Source organism: Panthera pardus, unplaced genomic scaffold (assembly GCF_024362965.1).
Source record: "Panthera pardus isolate Hobbes unplaced genomic scaffold, ASM2436296v1 HiC_scaffold_24, whole genome shotgun sequence".
Lineage (NCBI taxonomy): Eukaryota > Metazoa > Chordata > Mammalia > Carnivora > Felidae > Panthera > Panthera pardus.
Genome location: NW_026526810.1, coordinates 75949340 through 75966173, shown reverse-complemented (window position 1 = coordinate 75966173; position 16834 = coordinate 75949340). Strand labels below are relative to the sequence as shown.

Below are 16834 nucleotides of genomic sequence, written 5' to 3'. Positions count from 1 at the left end.
TCAGACATATTCACATTTAACTCATCACTTTCTACCCCTCCACTCACTCCTTCTTAGGGTTCTTTGTCTTGGTAAATGGAAGATAGAAGATGAGTTGTGAGGGTTATCCTTTGTTTCCTTGGTAGGTTACTTCAGGGTCTGTTTGTTCTTTGCAGCCCTTTTAAGGGGTCTTGTGTGCTGAATAAACATGCCCACTAAAGAACCCACCCACTGTCTGTTTTTGCATCCTGTCATGAAACAGGAGCCAGGCTGTCAAGGCAGCACACTGCATTATGGTACGGCTGTCCTTGCTCACTTCACTTGTCTTCATTCTCACTTCCTTGGGCTTGCATCTGCCAAATATATTGTTATGGCCTTAACTCTGATCTCAGGCCTTGCTTTCTGAGGACCTGTGAAAAGATACCACCTTTTCCCTGATGGCCTGTTTTCCAATAAGTCCTACTGATCCTAACTTCTAAATAATTCTTCAGTCTATTCTTTCGTCAACATCTCCATGTGCCATCACCCTTAGTCAAGCACCATCAGTGCCTCTTGGATTGTTACCTCAGCCTCCTAACCAATCTCCAGGCTTGCTTCCCTATAAGTTATTTGCTACTGTCTAGCCCTGACACATAGTAAGAGCTTAATATTAGTTGCAAGAGTGAATGAATACCTGAATAGGTATATCACAGCGTGCTGCGTATTGTAACTGAACTACTTTATAACCTTGACGTAAGATTTTTTTCTAGAATTTTTTAACATTTCACACTCGATCTTCCCCTCTAGGAGAGATCATATATTAGTGCGCCATCTGGTGACCTCATAGATAGGCCCAAGGGCTTTAAGGTAGGACACTAGAATTCTTTTTTTCTGCTTAAACTGAGTTATAGTTGAAGTTCTCTTTTTTTCTTCCTTCCTTCCTTCCTTCCTTCCTTCCTTCCTTCCTTCCTTCCTTCCATTTCCTTCCTTCATTTCTTTCTTCCTTGGTTTCTCCTTCCTTCGTTCCTTTGTTCCTTCATTCCTTCATCCTTCCTTCCTTCCTTCCTTCCTTCTTTCCATCCATCCATCCATCCATCCATCCATCCATCCATCCTAGATTGGGGTAATCCATACAACACTTTACTCTTCTGTGCTGTTCTTTGTTCTTCTGCTTCTAAGATTTCATGGGTTTTTAGGTTAAGTGAGTGGTAATAGATGTGGAGCTTTTAGAGCTGTGCTGGGTATATACTAGGGACAAAATAAGTTTTAGTCATCATCATTACCATTATCATCCTATCATGCAGTTTTTTCCCTCCTATTTCCTTTCCATTTCCTGAGGTTTAAAATGGTTTTAAAATATTTAAATTGGGGGCGCCTGGGTGTCTCAGTTGGTTAAGCGGCCGACTTTGGCTCAGGTCATGGTCTCGCCGTCTGTGAGTTCGAGCCGCCGCGTCGGGCTCTGTGCTGACAGCTCAGAGCCTGGAGCCTGTTTCGCATTCTGTGTCTCCCTCTCTCTGACCCTCCCCCATTCATGCTTTGTCTCAAAAACAAATAAATGTTAAAAAAAATTTAAAAAAAATTTAAATTGAGTAAATTGAGTAAATTCTATATACAGCTCTCCTAGGAAACAAAATACGGTAGAAATCTAAGGGGTCATCCACCTAAAATTGGCACTGTCCAATGAGTTATGTAGTGTCTGTACGCTATGTTTTTGTGGATATAAAATACAACTTAAACCTCGAGATTTAAGAATTAATATTCAATTTAGGAAACTTACAAAGTAAAAATAATACTAGTTTTCTTCAAGCCTTCATGTTCAAATTATAATTCTTACTTTAAAAATAAATATAATAAATCCAGGGAGGTATTTGATTCTAATTTGATTGAGTAGCTGAACAGACCAAATTCCCTAAAACATTCTGTTCTATTTACATCACAATTTTTAAAATTCCCTTGAACATTTTAAATTGCATTTATAAATTGAATGTATCTGATTATTTAAAGCACTTCTACTGCCCAACCTGCCCACCAAAGCCTTTCCAGCTCTAGTTAAGCTAATTAAGTTAATGAATGTGGTCCATCTCAAGCTAAAATCCATCCACTGGAATATCCATTCCAGTTTTGCTTACAAACTTTGCATAATTCTCTTTATCTTTCAACTGAAGAGCGAAGTCTAAAATAAACTACTCAGTGATACATTTCAGATTAGAATCGAAGACCAAATCTATCAAATTCCCTAAAATCTCCTAAACACTTCAAATACTTCAAATATAAAATATACACAGATCATTCCTAAATGCATGAACAAACTATTAGTAGCAAACTATGAGTATGGTCTATTTCATCATCTCTATATTTAATTCTAAACATTCCAGAGTTGACAGATAGCTTTTACCATCTCAAGCAAGTTGGTGTTGCCTTTGGATAGGAATTTTGGCTGGGATACAGTTGTAAGGTCTGAATGCCAGGGTGCCCTGTCTGGACACTGAACGAGATGCTGAGCACCTTTTGAATAGCCACAGTGATGACAAAGGGATTCCTTGTTTGTGCCCTGCACACGGGGCTGTTTTCACAGCTGACCATCTGGTTTCAAATTAGACCATTATCCAATTCTTTCTTCTGATGCAGAGCCCGTAGTTCTGGCTAGTTTACCTGTTGATAGGTATTAATTAATCTACTTACCACTGATTAACTTGAAAAAATTTTTAAATTTACCTTTCATATTTGAGTATTGGCCACAATCCTAAAGATATTTATACTGTCAGGCTCATTCTTGTCATTTGTGGGAAAGGAAGAGGAAAAAAAGACACATTGAACATACTTTAGGTACAAAACACATGTCATCATATATGTATATATGTTATTTAATATTTTTCACAGTTGTGTGATGTAGGCACAATTATGTTCATTTGACAGAAGAGAAAACTGAGGTTCAGACAGTTAAGTAGCTATTAAGTCATGAGCAGGGTTACAAGCCTAGTTCTGATTCTGTAACTCCCAGTTTGTGCTCTGTGGGGAACTTCATGTAAGCCTCCTGAGACTTCTAGCTAGAAAATGAGTTTGGCCACACATGCAGAAGATTCTTGGGGTTGTGTTTTTTAAAAAATTATTTTTTCCTGCTATCTTTTTTATAATAAAACAGTCATAAATAGTTTGAGGCCATGGCTATGAGTTGAACATCTGACACTCGCTCTTTCCTTCTGGGAGGGATCACACATTAGGTGATCTCAGAGACAGAAGCCAAAGGGTTTTGAGATAGGAGACTAGAATTCTTTTTTTGTTGTTGTTGTTAATAAAGTACAGTTGAAGCTTACTCTTCCCCCCTCCCTCCTCCCTTCCCTCCTTCCTTCCTTCCCTCCTTCCTTCCTTCCTTCCTTCCTTCCTTCCTTCCTTCCTTCCTTCCTTTTCTCCCCTTCCCTCCTCCCTTCCTCTCCTCCTTCCTTTTCCCTCTCTGTTCTCCCCCATTTCCTTTCCCTTCCTCCTTTCCATTTGGAAATAATTTCAAGCTTTTAGGAGAGTTGTAAGAATAGATTTAAAAAACCTTCCATATTCCCTTCACTCAGATTCACCAGTGGTTAATATTTATCGTTCTCTGAACTCTTTGAGAGTGTGTGGCACACATCATACTTCTTTGCACCTTTGCAAATTTAGAAATTGACATAATATCTAACTTGCAGATCTTATTTAAATTTCACCAGTTATGTCCCTTTTAGCAATTTTGCTTTTCTGGTTCACAATCCAATATAGGATGAAGTATTATATTTACTTATATGGCTTTTTCATTTGCACAGTCTGGAATGATTCCTTGGCTTTCTCTGCCTTTCATGTCATTGACATTTTTTTTTTTTTGAAGAGTATAGGTCATATATTTTCCAGGATAGTTCTCAATATGAGTTTGTCTAATGGTCCATCATGATTAGATTTAGGTTATGCCTTTTTGGCAGGAATCCTACCTAAGTGATACTGTGTCCTTCTTGGTGTGTTCTGTCAGGAGGCACTTGGTGTCAGTTTGACCCATTATTGATGATGTTAATTTTGATCACTTGGTTAAGGTGGTGGTGTCTCTGCCAGTTTCTCTCTTGCAAATTTATGACTTTCCCGTTTGTAATTAATGAATCTTTTGTAGTAGTTTTTTGAGACTTTGTAAATAAACTATTTCTCATCACGCTTTTACCTACTAGTTCTACCATCCATTAATGATCCTTATCTGAATCAATTATTACTGTGATAGCTGCAACATGTTGATTTTCTAACTCCATCATTTTTTTTCTACATTTATCAGTTGGCATTAGAGGGAGCGCTTACTGGTATCATTCATTGTAAGTCTGGGCTAGTGGGTTCTTATTTTTGTTCAATGGGTTATTGTTCATTACTATAAGTATTAATTTTGGTGTTCAAACTGTCTCAGATTTGACCAGCAGAGGCGAAGTTAAGCTGGTTCTTGTGTTCTTTTAACATGTCCTCATTATTTGGTCACTTGTTTACTTTCTGACACAAGATAGTCCAGACTCATCTTTTACTTTCTCTGCCTATGCCCTTGAATCAGTTGTTTCTCCAGAGAGCCCTTGTTCCTTTTAGTGGGGAATGTTGTCTAGAAACCAAGATTTGGATGCTACTGGAGTGTCAAAGCTGTGAGGCCCTTTCAGCAGACAGACCTAAGAAATAGACACACACATCCAGTTCTATGTTCATATATATGTTAAAGCTATAAATTCATACTGTGCACAAACACACACAAATAAGCATACTTATTTCTATATTTATACATACACTAAAAACTACAGATTCATACTGTATCCAGTTTTAATCCAACAACACAGAATTCTTTAAAGCCTACCCCCTCCGTATTTGTATATCTTCTCCCAAGGCGAGAAATCTGGTTCCCCACATCCTCAAAATATTTATCCATTTGCTCCATTTTACAACACAGAAAATAATTTCAGAATTATGCATCCATACCACTGAGAAAAATGTACATATTAAAGTGGAGGTCAGTGTTTGTAACTTGTTTTAGTCTTTAGATCGAGGTTATAGAAGCAAAGTATTATGTTCAAAAGGTATTTGGCTTAATTTATTTTTCTTCGGTGTGCTTAGGTTATTTGTTTGAAATATAGTGAGACTCTTGTTTCTGTTTGTATTCCATTTTAGATTTTTCATCCATCCCATTCTTGTGGGTTTAATTTTATGTATTTGAGTAAACAGAAAAGTAATATACTTCCAAAAGCCAAAAGGATACATAAAAAAGGATATTCCAGGAACGTGGAGTGTTCCTTTATCCCTTTATACCTTGTTTTTACCCACTGAATACGCAAACTCATTAGTTTCTCCTTTATTCATGCTGTGATTCTTTCTGTGAAAATATGTAGATGAATGTCTGTATTCTTATGTCACCTTTATTTTCTTACACAAAAGGTAACATACCATCGATACTGTTTGCACTTCACTGTTTTAAAGCTAAATCTATATTCTGTAAATCACTCCATATCATTTCAGAGAGAGCCTCCTTATTCTTTTTTATAGCTGTACAGTACTCCACTGAATGGATGTGCTGCAGTTTGATCAACTACTTATTTTTGTCAATACGGCTTTTCATTATGGTAGAGGTATAGTTTCAGGGCAAAGTGATAAAAGTGGGTCAAAAGATAAACATACATGTAGTTTAGTTAGACACTGCTAGATTCCCTTGTATAAATGTGTATCATTTTGCATTTCCACTAGTAATTCATAAGAGTGACTATTTCCCCAATGTCTCGCCAGCAGAATGTTTGGTCAAGGCTTTTAAGTTTTGACAACCTGATAAGAAAAAAAAAAAATAAAAGCTATTGCAGCATTGTCTTATTTTGTATTTCTCTTATTATTTTGAAGCTGAACAGTTTCTATATGTTTATGATTTCTTTTTTTGGTAAATTGTTGATATCTTTGTACAATTTTTAGTCATTTATTCTTCAGCTTTTCAGGGTTCTACATATATTAGGGGTATTAGGTGGATAACCCTAATATTGAAAGATCTCTCCATCTCTTTCATTGTCCATTTCTTTATCTTTATTTCTATATACTTTTTAATTTTAATTTTATTATTTTATTATTTTTTTTAAAAATATTTTTATTTTTTTATATTAAATATAATTTTTTGTCATATTGGTTTCCCTACAACACCCAGCACTCCTCCCTAACAGGTGCCCTCCTCAATGCCCATCACCCACTTTCCCCTCCCCCCCACACCCATCAACCCTCAGTTTGTTCTCAGTATTTAAGAGTCTCTTATGGTTTGCCTCCCTCTCTCTGTGTAACCTTTTTTCCCCCTTCCCCTCCCCCGTGGTCTTCTGTTAAGTTTCTCAGGATCCACATAAGAGTGAAAACATATGGTATCTGTCTTTCTCTGCCTGACTTATTTCACTTAGCATTATACCCTCCAGTTCCATCCACGTTGCTACGAATGACCAGATTTCATTCTTTCTCATTGCCAAGTGGTATTCCATTGTATATATAAACCACATCTTCTTTATCCATTCATCATTTGATGGACATTTAGGCTCTTTCCATAATTTGGCTACTGTTGAAAGTGCTGCTATAAACATTGGGGTACAAGTACCCCTATGCATCAGCACTCCTGTATCCCTTGGGTAAATTCCTAGCAGTGCTATTTGCTGCATCCTTTCTTAATAAAAACGCTTGAAAAAGTCGGGATAGAAGGAACATACTTAAACATCAAAAAAGCCATTTATGAAAGGCCCACAGCTAATGTCATCCTCAATGGGGAATAACTGAGAGCTCTTTTCCTGAGATCAGGAACACGACAGGGATGTCCACTCTCACTGCTGTTGTTTAAAATAGTGTTGGAAGTTCCAGCATCAGCAATCAGACAACAAAAGGAAATCAAAGGCATCAAAATTGGCAAAGATGAAGTCAAACTTTCACCTTTTGCAGATGACATTATACTCTACATGGAAAACCCGACAGACTCCACCAAAAGTCTGCTAGAACTGATACATGAATTCAGCAAAGTCGCATGGCACAAAATTATTGTACAGAAATCAGTTGCATTTTTATACACCAATAATGAAGCAACAGAAAGACAAATAAAGAAACTGATACCATTCACAATTGCACCAAGAAGCATAAAATACCTAGGAATAAATCTAACCAAAGATGTAAAAGATCTGTATGCTGAAAACTATAGAAAGCTTATGAAGGAAATTGAAGAAGATACAAAGAAATGGGAAAACATTCCGTGCTCATGGATTGGAAGAATAAATATTGTTAAAATGTCAATACTACCCAAAGCAATCCACACATTCAATGCAATCCCAATCAAAATTGCACCAGCATTCTTCTTGAAGCTAGAACAAGCAATCCTAAAATTTGTATGGAACCACAAAAGACCCCAAATAGCCAAAGCAATGTTGAAGAAGAAGACCAAAGTGGGAGGCATCACAATCCCAGACTTTAGCCTCTACTACAAAGCTGTAATCATCAAGACAGCATGGTACTGGCACAAAAACAGATACATAGACCAATGGAATAGAATAGACTCCAGAATTGGACCCACAAATGTATGGCCAACTAATCTTGGACAAAACAGGAAAGAATGTCCAATGGAAAAAAGACAGTTTCTTTAACAAATGGTGCTGGGAGAACTGGACAGCAACATGCAGAAGAATGAAACTAGACCACTTTCTTACACCATTCACAAAAATAAACTCAAAATGGATAAAGGACCTGAATGTGAGACAGGAAACCATCAAAACCCTAGAGGAGAAAGCAGGAAAAGACCTCTCTGACCTCAGCCGCAGCAATTTCTTACTTGACACATCTCCAAAGGCGAGGGAATTAAAAGCAAAAATGAACTATTGGGACCTCATGAAGATAAAAGGCTTCTGCAATGCAAAGGAAACCATCAATAAAACTGAAAGGCAACTGACAGAATGGGAAAAGATATTTGCAAATGATATATCAGACAAAGGGCTAGTATCCAAAATCTATAAAGAACTCACCAAACTCCACACCCGAAAAACAAATATTCCGGTGAAGAAATGGGCAGAAGACATGAATAGACACTTCTAAAGAAGACATCCAGATGGCCAACAGAACCATGAAAAGATGCTCAACGTCACTCCTTATCAGGGAAATACAAATCAAAACCACACTGAGATACCACCTTATGCCAGTCGGAGTGGCTAAAATGAACAAATCAGGAGGCTATAGATGCTGGAGAGGATGTGGAGAAATGGGAACCCTCTTGCACTGTTGGTGGGACTGCAAACTGGTGTAGCCACTTTGGAAAACAGTGTGGAGTTTCCTCAAAAAAATAAAAATAGATCTACTCTATCTACTTTTTTAAAGGACATAATTCTCAGGGGCACCTAGCTGGCTCAGTCAGTGGAACATATGACTCATGGTTTTGGGGTTGTGTGTTTAAGTTCCATGTTGGGTGTAGGGATTACTAAAAAATAAAATAAAGGACATAATTCTCTCTTTTGTCCCTTAGTGACACACTTTTATAGTAACATTGTTTTAGAGACTCTTTTTTTTTAATGGTTGTTTATTTTTGAGAGAGAGAGTGTGAAAGTGCCCACGCATGGGGGAGGAGCAGAGAGAGAGAGAGAGAGGGAGAGAGAATCCCAAGCAGGCTCTGCACTATCAGCACAGAGCCCAACATCCAGCTTGAACCCATGTCATGAGATCATGACTTGAGCCCAAGTCAGACGCTTAACCAACCCAGGTGCCTCTGTTTTAGAGAACGTTAATGACAAGTATCTTTGCCTAGATAATTATTGGTGAACAGAGGCCCTATGAAGATGTAGAAAATTCCATTCACCTTCAACCTCAGGGTCTTTGCTAAGTGAGGCGTTGCTCATCCAGCACTTAAGGGACGATACCTATTGGAAAGGAAGGGGTGATGTGAAACCAAGACATGTCATGGGCACATAGACCTGAAACCCCCTCAGAGATCACACGGTGATCTGTAGATAAGCCTGAGCCTTCTGCAGGAATTGGCCCCACTGAAACCTCAGGCTGCCACACGTCTTGTCTTAGGGAAGGACTGGAAGACGTGGGGCACAAGATTCTAGGCTGGTAATAGCAGCAGGGGTCCCTGTGTGTGCATCAGGTAAGAGATGGTCACATCATAGAACCAAAGAATTTGAGGCCTGTAGGAGAATTTACAGATTACCTGGACTCAGAAACAATCTGACCTTATTTCATAGGCAGGAAACAGGCCCCCACATGTAAGCAGCTTGCCCAAAGTCATAAATGTGACTTATAACTAAAAGGCCTTTTCAAAGGTAATCCATGTTGAAACATCTGCATTCAGATGAGTTTTATATTTTATTTATATTTTTAAAAATTTTTAATGTTTATTTATTATTGAGAGAGAGAGCGAGAGAGAGTGAGAGAGAGAGAGAGGAGAGGAGGGGCAGAGAGAGAGAGAGGGACAGAATTCCAAGCAGGCTCCATGCCATCAGCACAGAGCCTGATGTGGGGCTCAAACCCACGAACCATGAGATCATGACCTGAGCTGAAACCAAGAGTCAAATGTTTAACCCACTAAGCCACCCAGGTGCCCCAAGATGATTATATTTTAAAAGCGTCATCCTGGTCAGCTGTGTAGTTAATTCTAACAACTGCCATGGCCAGAACTTTTCTGAAATTCTCTTAGCAAAGGAGAGCTGAAAATTTGCTTTGGCTGGTCTGTGCATTCATTCATTCCTTTGCTTTAATAATACTGACACATGTTTCTGATTTCTTTTTTAGACTTGAGTCTAACACATACTCTTCTATCAGCACAGGTTTTTTTGTTTGTTTTTAAAAATGGATCTCAGTGTAAATAATTAGGTTGGTTTTCTTTAGTTACATTCTTGTTTTAAGGATACACCCTAATTAGCTTAATTGGACTCCTGTGTTTCCTCAGTCTCTTATACAACCCATTTCTATCTAGATTAATCTCATCCATTATGTTAGTGGTTCCCAAACTGGTAATCATCAAGTGTGCTTGTTAGACATACATATTCAACCCCACCACGACATCCTGAATCAGACTCTCCACGTGATTGGAAATAAGAAATTTTAACAATTTAAGGTGAATGCAAATGTTGGAAAATGATGATTCTGTGTTAGTTTTGGGAACTTAACTCTCGGCTGGCGGCTTCACCCCAAATCCTTACATGTGGATTATCCCTAGGTTCTGAGGGCGATGCCAGTAAAACTTTGTGGTCTATGGTGAATTATGGGAATAAATATACAACTTCTTAACAGAGGCAATTCATCAACCTGGGAGGCTACTCTGAGAGGGAGAGAACTTCTCAGGATGATGAGGCACTTGTATAAGTCACAGTGCTTTACAGTGAGAGCCGTTCTTCAGAAAATGCAGGAGGCTCTGGGTAGTCAGTTCTTCATCCATTACAGAATTGGTTGACAAAGGCAGTCATTCCTTCAGTCATCAAGATCTGTTGACCAGAGCACTTGATCAAGCACCAGGACTGATTGATTGACATCAACAACACTGGTGTTCTGGTGAACAGACTGACATCCTGGTTGGGACTGCTTCTCATCCCCGTTGTCTTCCATACTACCACTGGGGCTGTCTGCTTAGGCTGTCATGAATTCACTCTCTTGATTTCCGTCTCTTATCTTGAAACGTCTTGCTCTTCCCACTCTAACACTTAAAATTTAATAAATGTTTGCTGAGTGATTGCTTTGTGTAAGGCACTGTGGGGTGGGGAAGCAAGATGGAAAGCCACTAAGAAAAATGAATACTCAGCCAAATTGTCGAGGCTAATAAAAATGCTTAAGCAACAGTTCCTGCTCTCAGGGAACTGAAGTTCACTAGGGGGATAAAACAAAGAAAGAACTATTAAAACTTGGCAATGAGAATAGGCAAGGAAAAAACAGGTATAAGGCAAGTAGTTTTGGTGCAATAATTAAAATAGTTTGGTACTGATGTAAGAATAGATACATTAATGAAATTGAATAGTGAGCATAGAAATATACTCAAACATAAAAATAAATAAAATTTGATCATCTCATTTTGAATTGGTAAGGAAAATACAAAATATTTAATAAATTATTGCAGGACAACTGGCAAGTCTTCTGGAAAATGAATTAAACTGAATCCTTACCACAGGCCTTACACAAAATTAATTCTAAATGGATATAAATGTAAAGAAACCATAAATACATTACAGAAAACACAGGTGAGAGGCTTTCTAATTTTAAGTACAGGCAGCCTTGTTTTATTGCTGGATTGTGCTTTGTAGATGCTGTGTTTTTTTAAAAATTGAAGTTTGGGGGTACCTGAGTGGCTCAGCTGGTTGAGCATCTGACTTCAGCTCAGGTGATGATCTCGCAGTTTGTGAGTTTGAGCCCCGCATCAGGCTTACTGCTGTTAGTGCAGAGTACTAAGTTAAAAAATTTTACAAATAAAAATTGAAGGTTTGTGGCCACTCTGGTTTGAGCAAGGGTTCTGGCACCATTTTTCCAATAGCATTTTCTCACTTCAAATCTCTGTGTCACATTTCAGTAATTCTCGCAATGTTTCAAATTTTTCATTATTATATTTATTATAGTAATTTGTGATCAGTGATCTTTGATGTTACTATTGTAAATGTTTTGGAGTGCCATGGATCACACTCATATACAATGGCACACTTAAATTAATAAAAGTTGTGTGTGTTCTGACTGCTTCAGCAACCAGCCTTCCTCCATCTCTCCCCTTCTCCTCTGGCCTCTACTCCCTGAGACATAACAATATTGAAATTAGGCCAATTAATAACCCTACAAAGGCCTCTGAGGGTTTAAGTGAAGGGGAGAGTCGCACATGTCTTACTTTAAATCAAAAGCTAGAAATGATTAAGCTTAGTGAGGAAGGCCTGTCAAAGACCATGATAGGCTGAAAGCTAGGTCTCTTATGCCAGATGGGACAAGTTGTGAGTACAAAGTAAAAGTTCTTGGAAGAAATTAGAAGTGTGACTCCAGTGAACTCACGAATAATAAGACAAAACAGTCTTATTGCTGATACAGAGAAAGTCTGAGTGGTCTAGATAGAAGATCAAACCAGCCACAACATTACCTTCAGCCAAATCTTCAACTCTGTGGAGGCTGAGAGAGGTGAATATATTGCAAAGGAAAAATCTGAAGTGAGAAGAGTTTTTTCATGAAGTTTAAGGAAAGAAGCCATCTCTACAACATCAAAGTGCAGGATGAAGCAGCAAGTTCTCCAGAAGACATAGCTAAGATAATTAATGAAGGTGGCTATACCAAACAATAGATTTTCAATGTAGATGAAATAGCCTTCTATTGGAAGAAGAGTCCAGTTCAGACTTTCATAGCTAAAGAGGAGAAGTCAATGTCTGGATTTAAAGCTTTAAAGGACAGGCTGACTCTCTTGGTAGGGGCTAATGCAGTTGGTGATGTTAAGTTGAAGCCAATGCTTACTTACCATTCTGAAAATCCTGGGGCCCTTGAGAGTTACGCTAAATCTCTTTTGCCCATGTTCTATAAATAACAGTAAAGCCTGGTTGACAGCACATCTGTTTACAACATGGCTTATTGAATATTTTAAGCCCATTGTTGAGACCTGCTCAGAATAATAGATTCCTTTCAAAATGCTACTGCTTATTGACAAGTTACTTGGTCAGCCAAGAGCTCTGATGGAGATGTACGACATTAATGTTGTTTTATGTCTGCTAACACAACATCCATTTTGCAGCCTGTGGATCATTTTGATTTTCAAGTCTTATTATTTAAGAAATACATTTCATCAGGGTACAGCTGCCATAGACAGTGACTCCTCTGATGGATCCGGGTAAAGTAAATTGAAAACCTTCTGGAAGGGATTTACCACTCTGGACACCATTTGTGATTCATGGGAAAAGGTCAAAACATCAACATTAACAGGAATTTGGAAGAGTCGATTCTAACCCTCATGGATAACTTTGAGGGGTTCAAGACTTCAGTGGAAGGAGTAACTGCAGATGTAATCTCGTGATACAATGTTAACAAGTGAGGAGTTGTTGCTTGTGGAGGAGCAAAGAAAGTGGTTTCTTGAGGTAGAATCTTCTGTTGAAGATACTGTGAAGACTGTGGAAACAACAACAACCAAGGATTTAGAACTTAGTTGATAAAACAGCAGCAGGGTTTGAGAGAACTCTAATTTTGAAAGAAGTTCTGTGAGTAAAATGCAACCTAGCAGCATTGCATGTTATGGAGAAATCGTTGGAGAGGAAGGGTCAACCAAGTGGCAAACTTCATTATTATATTATTTTAAGAAATTGCCACAGCCAGTGCTTGCTCTGGCAGCACATATACTAAAATCGGAAAGATACAGAGAAGATTAGCATGGCCCCTGCGTAAGGACGACACGCACATTTGTGAAGCATTCCATATTTTTAAGTAGTTTTTGAAAATTAAAAAAAAAAAGGAAATTGCCACAGCCACCCCATCCTTCAGCAGTCTGAACAGTCAGCAGTCAGCAGTCACCAACATGGAGGAAAGACCCTCCACCAGCAAAAAGATTAAAACTCGCTGAAAGCTTAGATGATGGTTAGCATTTTTTAGCAAGAAAGTATTTCTTATGTACTTAATTTTTTAAGAAATTATTTATAGATTAAGGTATGTACATTGTTTTTTTAAACATAATGCTATTGCATACTTAGTAGACTACAATGTAGTATAAACCTAACTTTTACTGAAAAACCAAAATATTCATTTGACTCACTTTGTTGTGATATTTGCTTTATTGCAGTGGTCTGGAACTGAACCTACATTATCTCTGAGGTATGCCATAAAGTCTTTTCCAAGCATAAAAAAATAACCTAAAGGCATTTTTAAAAGAATGATTTTCACTACATAAAAATATAAAACACACCATAAACAAAGTCAAAGACCAATGACAATTGGAAAAATATTTAAATCACATATGGAAAATAAAGGGCTGATATTTATAATATCCAAAGAAATTTTACAAGTCTATAAAAAGATAACTGAACAGAAGTTTAAAGAGACATGAATTGTGTATTTATGAGAGAAAAATTACGAATGCAAATAAAAATACACTTCAATAATTAAAGAAATGTAAATGAAAGCATTTTTTTGGCCTATTTGATTGGAAAATGTATTTTTTTAATTGACAAAATGTCCAGTAAGTTTTGTTGTAAATGGAGTATAAATTAGTGTATAATTTTAGAAATAAATTGGCAACATTTATTTAAAATGGGAATGTGGCTTCTTTGTGATTCAGAAATTGTATGTTTATAAAATTACAGGTTTACTCCAATAACTGCAAAGGTGTATGTACAAGGTCATTCACTGCAGCACTGTTAATTAAATGAAACACTGGCAACAATCAATAAGGTTAAATAGATTATAGTACATGCATATGATAGGATAGAGTAACAATGCTCTGAACTGATGAGATCTGCAATGGGTAGTTGCTTAATTGAAAACTTTAAAATGGGGAATCATAAAAAATGAGTCATATTTACTTTCAACGTAAAATTTTCACCTAAACTCTCTAAATGTAAAATCATTCATCAGTCCTTTTTTAAAAAAATATTTATTTTTTAATTTACATCCAAGTTAGTCAGCATATAGTGCAATAATGATTTCAAGAGTAGATTCCAGTGATTCATCCCCTATGTATAACACCCAGTGCTCATCCCAACAAAGTGTCTTCCTTAATGCCCTTTACCCATTTAGCCCATCCCTCCCACCCTCTTTTTGATTGCCAAGTAATACTCCATTGTATATATATACCACATCTTCTTTATCCGTTCATCGGCATTTGGGCTCTTACCATACTTTGGCTATTGTCAATAGCACTGCTATAAATATTGGGGTGCATGTGCCCCTTCGAAACAGCACACCTGTATCCCTTGGATAAATACCTAGTAGTGCAATTGCTGGGTCGTAGGGTAGTTCTATTTTTAATTTTTTGAGGAACCTCCATACAGTTTTCTAGAGCAGATGCACCAGTTTGATTCCCATTAGCAGTGCAAAAGAGATCCTCTTTTTCTGCATCCTTGCCAACATCTATTGTTGCCTGAGTTGTTAATGTTACCCATTCTGACAGATGTGAGGCGGTATCTCATGGAGGTTTTGATTTGTATTTCCCTGATGATGAGTGGTGCTGAGCATTTTTTCATGTGTCTGTTAGCCATCTGGATGTCTTTTTTGGAAAAGTGTCTATTCATGTCTTTTGCCCATTTCTTCAGTGGATTATTTGTTTTTCCGGGTGTTGAGCTTGATAAGTTCTTCATAGATTTTGGATACTAGCCCTTTATCTGATATGCCATTTGCAAATATCTTCTCCCATTCTGTTAGTTGCCTCTTAGTTTTGCTGATTGTTTCCTTTGCTGTGCAGAAGCTTTTTATCTTGATGAGGGCCCAATAGTTCATTTTTGCTTTTGTTTCCCTTGCCTCCGGAGACTATTGAGTAAGAAGTATTGATCAATCTTTTGATGTTAAGAGAAGGTCTTTTCTTTGAGTAAGGGTTTGCTGACTAGAGTTCCACTCACCTTTCCTGCATAAGACCTATGATGTCTCTGCTCATCTTCCCAATCTTGTGTCCTACCTTTTTCCACCTTGCTCACATTGGCCTCCTCTAAGTTGCTCCAGCTGCTAAATTCCCACTAAATGGTCTCTGCAGTAGTTATTTTCTCCTTTCCTTTTTCTGCCTCTTTGCACGACTCTTTCCCATGCTTTAAATGTCATTCTAAATGTCTTTTTAGAGTCACCTTCTTTGATGACCTCAGTGTATCACTAGGGATAATTTTTCTTGCAGTAATTCTAGCTTAATTGACTTATATTATAAAAATGTAATTTATTGTCTCACATATCTATCTATCTATCTATCTATCTATCTATCTATCTATCTATCTATCACCAGTCATAGATCTGGCCTAAGAATACACCATAGCCATAGTTTAAACTAAATGACCAAGATTTGTCTTCTATTTTTCACCCTATTTCCTTAGTGTTGGCTTGATTCTTCTCTTCTTTCCAATGGCTGTCAACAACTCATGTAACATCTGGGTACTAAGATAAACACAGCTTGACTCTGATGGTCCTTATATGGGTCTTGTGCTCGTTTATCTTAGGCCATTTTTCCAAAAGCAGAGTCTGATGCATGTGTAAGTGCTCTATAAGAAATACCTATAAAGTGTCAAGTATCTTCTGACCACATAAGAAACTAGCAACCACTAATAAAGGAAATTCACCAATATGTGGAAATTAAAGAGCATACTCCTGAACAACCAATGTATCAAAGAAGCCATCAAATGGGAAATAAAAAAATCTTGAAATAAAGGAAAATGGAAATACAACATACCAAAACTTGAGGGAAGCAGTAAAAGCATTTCTAAGAGGTAAGTTTATAGTGATAAACACCAAATTAAGAAAAAAGAAAGATCTTAAATAACTTCAGGGAACTAGGGGGAAAAAAAGAACAAACTAAGCCTTAAGTTAGCAGCAGAAATAACAAAGATCCGATTAGAAACAAATGAAATAGAGACTAGAAAAACAATACAAAAGAAAAAAACAATAGAAAACAATAGAAAAGAACAAAACTAAGAGTTGTTTTTCTTGAAAAGAGGAACAAAGTTGACAAATTTTTATCTAGACCAAACAAAAAAGAGAGAGAAGACTTAACTCAGAAAAAAAAAGCAGAAACATTACAGTTTTTGCTACAGAAATGCAAAGGATTGTTAGAGATTACTGCAAGCATTATACACCAACAAAGCCATAAGATAACCTAGAGGAAATGGATACATTCCTAGAAATAGACAACCTATTAAGACTGAATCATGAAGAAGTAGAAAATCTGAACAGATTAGTAATGAGTAAGGAGAGTGAATCAGTAATCAAAAATCTCCCAACGAAG

General features: G+C 37.3%; 1 long non-coding RNA gene and 1 other non-coding gene across 6 annotated transcripts in view; both read left to right on the top strand.

Moving 5' to 3' along the window:
• Nucleotides 1-16834, top strand: part of LOC109254308 (uncharacterized) — a 119111-nt gene that overhangs the window by 19984 nt on the left and 82293 nt on the right. The gene's annotated exons all lie outside the window — the stretch shown is intronic.
• LOC128773127 (U6 spliceosomal RNA) lies at nt 13239-13345 on the top strand. Its single transcript, XR_008417409.1, has one exon. It is a non-coding gene; the product is annotated as a U6 spliceosomal RNA (small nuclear RNA).